The sequence below is a fragment of the Rutidosis leptorrhynchoides genome, chromosome 4 (genome assembly GCF_046630445.1).
Source record: "Rutidosis leptorrhynchoides isolate AG116_Rl617_1_P2 chromosome 4, CSIRO_AGI_Rlap_v1, whole genome shotgun sequence".
Taxonomy (NCBI): Eukaryota; Viridiplantae; Streptophyta; class Magnoliopsida; order Asterales; family Asteraceae; genus Rutidosis; species Rutidosis leptorrhynchoides.
In genome coordinates, this window is record NC_092336.1 from 491582293 (window position 1) to 491591561 (window position 9269).

The 9269-nt window shown below is 31.7% G+C and overlaps 1 non-coding gene across 1 annotated transcript; it reads right to left on the minus strand.

The window, feature by feature from the left end:
• Positions 1–288: 288 nt before the first annotated feature.
• Positions 289–360, minus strand: TRNAG-UCC (transfer RNA glycine (anticodon UCC)). The gene has a single exon. It is a non-coding gene; the product is annotated as a tRNA-Gly (tRNA).
• Between the last annotated feature and the right edge of the window lie 8909 nt (positions 361–9269).

Genomic DNA, 9269 nt, shown 5'->3' on the forward strand with positions numbered 1-9269 from the left:
GAAGTGATATTTTCAAACATCTATTTGATAGATCCACACATATTTGTTATTGATTTCCAGTTATACCCTCCAATAATTTGAAAATGAAAAAAATTGTATAACACATCATTAAGGGTAACTTAGTAAATTTGTGTGCATCTATCAAAAAAAATTTGAAAATATCAATTCCCATAATATAATATAATGGTATGGTAACTCATTTACACTAATTTGGAATTTGTAGCAGTTATATTTGATGTCAACGCTAATTTTGTTTTCTTGGGTAAGTCAAAAATTTAAAATAAAAAATGCGTTTGCCGGGAGTCGAACCCGGGTCTATTGCTTGGAAGGCAATTATCCTAACCGTTGGACTACAAACGCTTTTGTTTTAGCATCTCACAGTACATTTATTTGATTGCTTAAATGTGAAATATTGATAGCTTAAAGCAAAAATAATTGTTATAGCCTATATGGCTATATGCATCATTTACCCATGCATGTGTAAAGCAACGAGTCTAAAGTGTAGATGCGTCGTTGGTTAGTCAAGTGACATGATATAACGGTTAACGTTTACGGAGTAATAAAAAAAACTTTAATCATAAAAGCATTACAAAAACTTGTGTATAAAATGGCGTGGCACCAAAAAAAGCTGAGAGCTCTCAACCTCGGGTTCCCCCCACCCCAACTTTATTTTAAATTGCTTCTAATCTACCACCGTCCACCACCTATTCCACCACCACCGTACCTCCCTCACCCAACTTTTCCGACGTCTTTTTTCTCTCTCTTTTATTTCACTCCCAACAACCAAGTTCCACAATCCATCTTTGATCTTACTTCTTTTTAAACCTACTTCTTTTTTCTCCGTCACCTGCCATCTTTTATTTTCACATTTAATTTCATAACCAAACTTATTCCAACAAACCAACGAACCAGTGGTTCAACGGTACCCGTAGCCTTTGATCCCTGGGCCCCATGTGGGGAAGCTGAAACAATAAGGCGCAAGTTCGAGTCCCAGTGGTGACATATATTTATCATTGACTCGTGGGTTGACTCGTGGGGTTCATTCCTCTTACGTATGTCCCCTTACGTACGTCTGGTACTTGTATGGCCCTCGGAGGATACTGCTCGAAAGGCAGTTAGGCTCGTGCCTGCCACACATGTTGGTACCAGTGGGGAGGCTTCTTACAAGGCATCCGGTCCTTACGGGGTGGGCTTGGTGGGTTGCCAAAGGCAACACAGGGCTAAGGTGTCCCTGCCGAAATACACTTTTTGAAACAACAACTTATTCCAACAATCAGATTTGTAGCCCACTAAATACTGTCCGTTTTCCGGCCACCGGCATCTCGCCGGTGGTCCGGCCTTTTTTATTCTTTTCCTTCTCCGGCGAACGGAAGGACTTTCCGTTGGTTGTTTCGTTGGCTCGCTGCCGTTCTCGTAGTGGTCTTCGTGGATTGATGGGTTGTCTCGAAGTTTCGTCATCTTTTGCTCGTCGGCCTCTTTTCCCCTGCGATGTCTCCGGCTACTTTTGCTTCGCCGGAATCTCGACGATTTTTACCTTCGACCACCGGTTGGGCGACGTTCTCTCGTTTGCCGATGGCTTTTGGTCTTCTCCTTTCGTGGTTCTGTGGTGGTTGTGGTTTCGGGTGTGGTTGTGGACTCGCCGGCTTTGGCTTTGCCGATGTTGGGTTTTCCGGCGCCGTTTTGTTTTCTTGGAGATGTTTTATGACATTCTGGTTTTCGAGGGTGCTGCGATGTTGGTTTTTTGGTTCCTGACTTTGGCCTTTTGGTGCGAGACGGTTATGTGCCGAGGTTCTTTTTCGGTCTGCCTTTTTTGGTTGTGGGTGCGGTTGGATCCTTCTTGGTTGTGTTTTTGGAGCGAACCCCTGGTGACGTTTTCTTGCCTCGGGTGTGGTCATGGCAGCCTTGGGGGTGGTTGTCGGGTTTTTTCCGATTTCGTTTTCGGTGGCCCTGTGATGGAGGAAGACGGTTCCTTTTTTGTTGGTGCATTTTGTTTGTTGCGAGGTGACTGATGTTCTCTTGGTCACCCTCGTTAGTGTGTTGGTAATGTCCTAGTATAGCCGATATATTGAGTCATGTTGTTTTAGCCTTTGCCTGCTTTTTTACTTGTATTAGCGAGAGTTTTTACCCAGTGGTGAGCTCGTTAGTGTAGGTTGTTTAGTTAGGTGCAGCTCTTTTTGGATCTCATTGTACCGGTTGTACAGTTGATCTTCGGATCCGTTTTTAATGTTATCGGTTTTTTGCCAAAAATAAAAAATAAAAATGGCGTGGCACCATAAAGATAATGAAAGATAAAGAATAGAGAAATTACACAACATTGTATGGTATAACACTTTAATATACATTTAGTGATGTATGACTTAAAATGATAGTGTAATGATCAATTTGATTGTTAAGACCTATATGTTTGTTTATAATATTGTATTGTACTAATCTTGTTTAATGTTATAAACAAGCACATTTAGTGTTGTGCGTATATGCTTTGTTTTTGACAAATCCCCCTAAAGAAGATCAACGTGATGAATACAAATGATTTTGTAAACAAATTTTTGTATATGCTTGTTTGTAACATTGAATTACTTTTGGGGTGATGATCCGTACACCACCTATTTTTAGCCATACACCACCAAACATGCTTTACAGTGTTGTACTGTACAACCCTGTGAAGCACATTTGGTGGTGTACGGCTAAAAATAGGTGGTGTACGAATCACTCCCCTTACTTTTGTTTAGTGTTCCTGTGTAAATCTAATACCAAGAAACAATATATTTTTGTCAAGATGTTAAGACATGTATTTCCATTTCGCCAATAATATAGTATTTACTTTTCGCCAATAATTTAGTATTTAATTTGGTAAGTTATGTCAAACCAATCATCATACATAGACATATACATATTAATCTAATACGGAGTATATATTACTATATCATCAAAAGGAAATGACCTGGCGTGGGCCTAGCTTCAGGAGTCATTTTTTGTTAAGATCAAACGCAAATCGCATTCTCCTATAAATTAGACATATCTCGTTCTGTGAGTACATACTCGTGTGATTGAAGTGTGTAGGCGATCCTAAGGTGACATAAATACGAAACTAATATCAGTTACTCTGTACTTACGATTAAAATACGGTGTAATGTGTTTACTTTAAGTTATCCTATATTTATATATATAAGTTATAAATTATGGAGTATAAATTATAAATATAATAAGAATTTTTTTAATGCTAACTCTAAGAATTATAATTAACAATTAATATAGAATAAGGATAATTACATAAAGTAGATATTGACTACATATAACAATATTTCTATACAACAAAATTACACAACAATAACAACAACAAAACTCAATCTCATAAAAGTAAAGTATGATAGAGGTAAGATGTAGACAATCCTTCCTCTATCATACGGTAACAAAATATTAAGAAATCTTATCACTAGTATAATGTACAAGTGTTTTTACTTATCCAAAATTCTTGATGAAAACTCCAAAGATTGTCAATAGAAAATCCATATACGGAGTAATAAATAAACATAAATTACTTTAAGACTGCTAGTAAAGGTACCAAAGGAGCTTCTATGAAGCTCCATTGCAACCACGCCATTACTAACGAGATATGTCAAAGCTTCCTTGGGAGGACAGTTGCATAGCATATTTGATCACGGAGCATATAACTTTCATTTGTTGTACATTGTGCATTATGAATGGTATATTTTATCAATTGGTTAATTTAGGTGGGTCCATTTTATACTAAAGGGATATGTCATGAATGTTAGTGACTAAGATGGAATTTAGAGATGTCAATAGTCACCTGATCCAATCGCTTCGTGATGGATATGGATGAACCTAAATGGATATGAGTACGAATATGGATGAACCTAAATGGATATGAACATGGATGAAAAGTTTTATCCATGAATATATATCCATCAAAACCCGAAATACATGTATAAATACATAAATATAGATATATGCTTACATATTTACCTTTAAAATGCATTTATTTAAGTATGATATATTACAATAAACACATATATTTAACAAAATAAACATACAAATTACATATTTAATTTTTTCATAATGTATGTTTAATATCAAATTCAATAAATTGTGATTAATCTTCGATAAAGATTACATATTCTTGTGGATACATTTTAATTATGACATTTACATTTATTTTTGCTATACAAAGTTTTTTTTATCGTATATTAATATTAAGAAATATTATAATATTTTTTAATATTCAATGGGTATTAATTAAACCGCTTAATTCAGTGAATATTGATATAGAATGATGAATTGAAATTAAATTGATATATATATAAATATGAATATGGATACGTTATTACTCAATTCGTATCTGATTCATTGTTATCGTTGTGATGGATTACTGATGGTAAGGAAGTTCTGAATTAACGCTCATATGATACAAAGTAATTATGAAGACATACATTATGAATAAAAGTAGTCCAGCGACAAACAAAATAATGAAATATCTAATATTAAATTATTTACAGTTGCGTGTTATAGAACGATAATCTCCAATGCTTCATTTGCTTGTCCCCTCGTCTAAATGATTGTGTCCAGGATTTGACAAGACCCTCCTTTTCTCAATTGTTACTTATCTCCCCTCCACATTCTCCAATTTGACACAACTACCCCCTTTTCCAATTAAATTGATCTTTGTCATACATTTATTGCCTATGGCTTGGTAAAGACTTTTTCACTCCAAAAATTAAAGAAAATCACTATAATACTCCATTCAAACCTTCCAACTAAATAAAACAATTAGTGATTGGTGAAAAGCAGTGTCAGTCCTGAAAATTTTGTTGTTCGATGCGAGATGACAATAAGATGCTCCTATTAAGATTTATAAACTTACTACATGGAGTGTTTAAAACGTTAGTTTATATTGCTCATTCTCATATTAATATTTTAACAGATACCTCGTACAGTATAGTGTAACACTCTGAAAAGACAAACTACATTTGATAATAATAATAATGATAATGATAATGATAATTCATATTATATGTCAAGTTTGAGATCGATATATTCAAAAATTAATTCTAATATCAAAACTAAGTTCTTTTCTAGTCGGAATAGTGTGACTTGATACTAGGAAAAAAAATAGATTTCAAAAATATAATTTAACTTTTTACTAAATTAATACATACTCTGTAGAATTAATTTAAGAGGGCATAATTGAAGCGACCCGTCCTAATCCATCCGGACGAATACATTACATTTGGTTACATCGCGAGGTACTTGACCTCTATATGATACATTTTACAAACATTGCATTCGTTTTTAAAAGACAAACTTTCATTTACATCAAAAGTTGACGGCATGCATACTCTTTCGTAATATATCCATCTATAATTGACTTAATAATAATCTTGATGAACTCGACGATTCGAATGCAACGTCTTTTGAAATATGTCATGAATGACTTCAAGTAATATATCTATAATGAGCAAATGCACAGCGGAAGATTTCTTTCATACCTGAGAATAAACATGCTTTAAAGTGTCAACCAAAAGGTTGGTGAGTTCATTAGTTTATCATAACAATCATTTCAATATTTTAATAGACCACAAGATTTCATTTCCAATTCTCATAAATATACGTCCCATGCATAGAGACAAAAAAAATATCATTCATATGGATTGAACACCTAGTAACCGACATTAACAAGATGCATATAAGAATATCCCCTATCATTCCGGGAAATCCCTCAGACATGATATAAAACAACATCGAAGTACTAAAGCATCCGGTACTTTGGATGGGGTTCGTTAGGCCCAATAGATCTATCTTTAGGATTCGCGTCAATTAGGCGTGCACTAATTCTCAAAATTAGTGATGTTCCCTAATTCTTAGGCTACCAAGCAAAAAGGGTCATATTCGGTTTCGATCATTCAACCATATAATGTAGTTTCGATTACTTGTGTCTATTTCGTAAAACATTTATAAAAATTGCGCATGTATTCTCAGCCCAAAAATATAAAGGGTAAAAAGACAAATGAAACTCACCATAATGTATTTTATAGTAAAAATACATATGACGAAACTGAACAATGCAGGGTTGGCCTCGGATTCATGAACCTATATTATTTGTATATATATTAATACATATAACCGCAATCGAACCAATTTATATATTATAATAAATGATGTAATTGCTATATTTAATGTTTTATAGGTTTTATTATTTATTTCATACATATAAATATTAATATAGTTAAGTTAGGCTTATTAAATATACTTATATACAAATATTATATATTTGTTAAATTAATGATAATACCAAAATAGTAAATAATTAAATTTAATAATGATGCTGAAAATATTAATTTTTTTATAATAACATTTGTCACATTATTTGTAGTCAAATATGATAGTGATAATGATAATACTCAAAGTAATAATAATAATAAAAATATAAATTTTAAGTAAAAATATAATCTTAATAATCATGATAAAAATATTACTTTTAATAATAATGATGATAAAATAATGTATATGAAAAATCGTCTCGATGATAATAGTACTACTAGTACTAATAATAATACTAACTATAAAAATAAACATTTTACTCCAATCGATAATATGTTTAGTGATAACTATATTAATAATCATTTTAATGATAATAATATTAATTTTAATACTTATGTCATTAATAATAATGATAATGATAATAATAACAATACATCTATTGATAAAAATAAGAAAGACGATAATTACGATACTAGTAATAATAATAATAATAATAATTAACACTAGTAATAATAATATTAATAATGATAATATTAATAAGTTTTAATTGTTATTACTTATAATAAATGATATTCATAATACTTAATAATAATAACATCAAATATAACATTAATTCTTAATGATAATAATACTAATAACAATAATAATAATAACAATAATAACAATAATAATAATGATATAAAAATACAACCTTTGAAGAAATCAAGTTCCAAAAAAAATACGCCATTGCCCAGGCTCGAACCCGAGACCTCTCGCTCACCGGCATCACCTCATAACCATTACTCTAGGAAGACATTTCTATTTATAACTTCCGACTAACACAATTTAACCCGTAAGATTTCCGTTAGACCCAACACTCAAGCCCAGCTATGTGATTGTGTGTTCTCGGCCCCCAAGTGCAACTCACGGCCCAACAGCAATTTAAAAGGCTTCGACCTGTTTAGCGATTTGATCTCAGCCCAACAATGATTAATCACGGCCCACATCAGTTTTCTCTTATAATTAATAAAAAAAAAGTAGTGGCCTGGGTTCGAACCCAGGACCTCTAAATACTCATAAACACCCAGAACCGTCCCTCCATCTCACTCTTTCTGTTTTAATACTCAAACTAAATGCTATAAACTATTTGCTGTATACTTCTCCTTTATCACATTAAATCGACATCATTCATCATCCTTTATCTTCATCATACTTGTGATCAACATCTTCCATTTCATCGTCACTAACATTCACGATCATCATCATCTCATAATCACATCGTCATCTTATTTGTTCTAACTCCACGGTATCATCATCGTTCCCATCATTCGTTATCATTATTTTATGTACTATCTTCATCTTCTTTGTTTTTATAACCGAGAACAGAAATAGAAATCGTGAAGCAGCAATCTTATTTCACTAATAGCAACAGAAGTTATAAAGGGGTTGTGGTGTTATGGTCGACTTGAACAGGCCTATAGCAACGATTATCAACTGAAGAAAAAAAAATATGAGAGATATAAAGGAGAGAGAGAGGTGTCGGTTTTACGCAGGAAACAAGCTGTAGCAGCAGCTTGTAAATGTGCTGTAAAGAAAACGAGTACCAGAATGTTGTGGGTTCATGAAGAAAATTAAGAGAGAGAGATAGAGAGAGAGTGATAAAGGTGGTGGTTCATTGCCGGTGATTATGGTAACCGGTGGTGGTTGTGGGGTGATGGAAGGCGGCCGTTGGTGGTGACTCTAGGTGGAGCTGTAGTAGCTCGTAAAAAATATATATATTGATGATGGAGAGCCGTATGTTTTGGTGTTGGGGTTTGATATCTTCATATATATGTTGAGTACATAATAATAATAATATAATATATTAATAATTAATAATTAATTAATAATAATAATAATAACAAAAGTCTTAATTAAAACAGTAAAGCCATCGCCAAAATTGGATTTACATTACCGACATCAATTAAATACGGGTATTATCTCGTACTCCGTTGTTAAACATTAACGATTAACAGTCTCAGAAAAATCCTAAATTTTTACAGTAATTATCTTTCATTATTTCGTTCATCATGGTATAAAATTCGATCATAAATTATTAAATAAAAATTACATCAACTGTCCCTCTCATTTATGGGTAAAATATAAAAAGTGTTAAAATTTAATAACTAGATCCTAAATACATTTTTAGTAAGCCTAAAATTTATAGAACTCATTTTCGTATCACCGTTTATTTTAAAATTACATAAGTTTAATTTTAACTTACTTAATATTGATTGAATGACAATTGAGCGTTATTGTCGCCTACAAAATAAATTCAAAACTATATATATATATATATATATATATATATATATATATTCAATATACTACATTTACATATATAGATATGGTTTAAATAATAATCATATATATTATTTTATTTTTACATTGATAGTTCTAACAATTACTTCATTTAATATTTCAATTTGTATTTCAAATTATACTTCTAATTATTATTTATATATATACACACATATCTATTTACAAATAGTTGTTCGTGAATCGTCGAGAACAGTCGAAGGTCAATTGAATATATGAAACAGTTCAAAATTTTTGAGACTCAACATTACATACTTTGCTTATAGTTTCGAAATCATTTAAAGATTAAGTTTAAATTTGGTCGAAAATCTCCGGATCGTCACAATAATAACCATATAACCATAACTTATTATATCAATCAAGTAAAGTACTACTCCATAATCAAGAGTTATCTAAATAAAAATAATCGGTATAATTCTTGTATTTAACAAAATCTAGAAACATCAAAATTGTATAAAAAACTTGTGTAGCTCGTTTAATATAACAAAAATCAATATAGAAGAAAAAAAAATATAAAGATAAATAATTTTACTGAGCTAAATATATAACTATATGAAGTTTTGAAAATCTCTAGATGCCCTCATCATTTCATAATTACCAATTCATTGTTAAAATATATACAGTATATGGTTTCAAAAAATACATGTAAATGCATT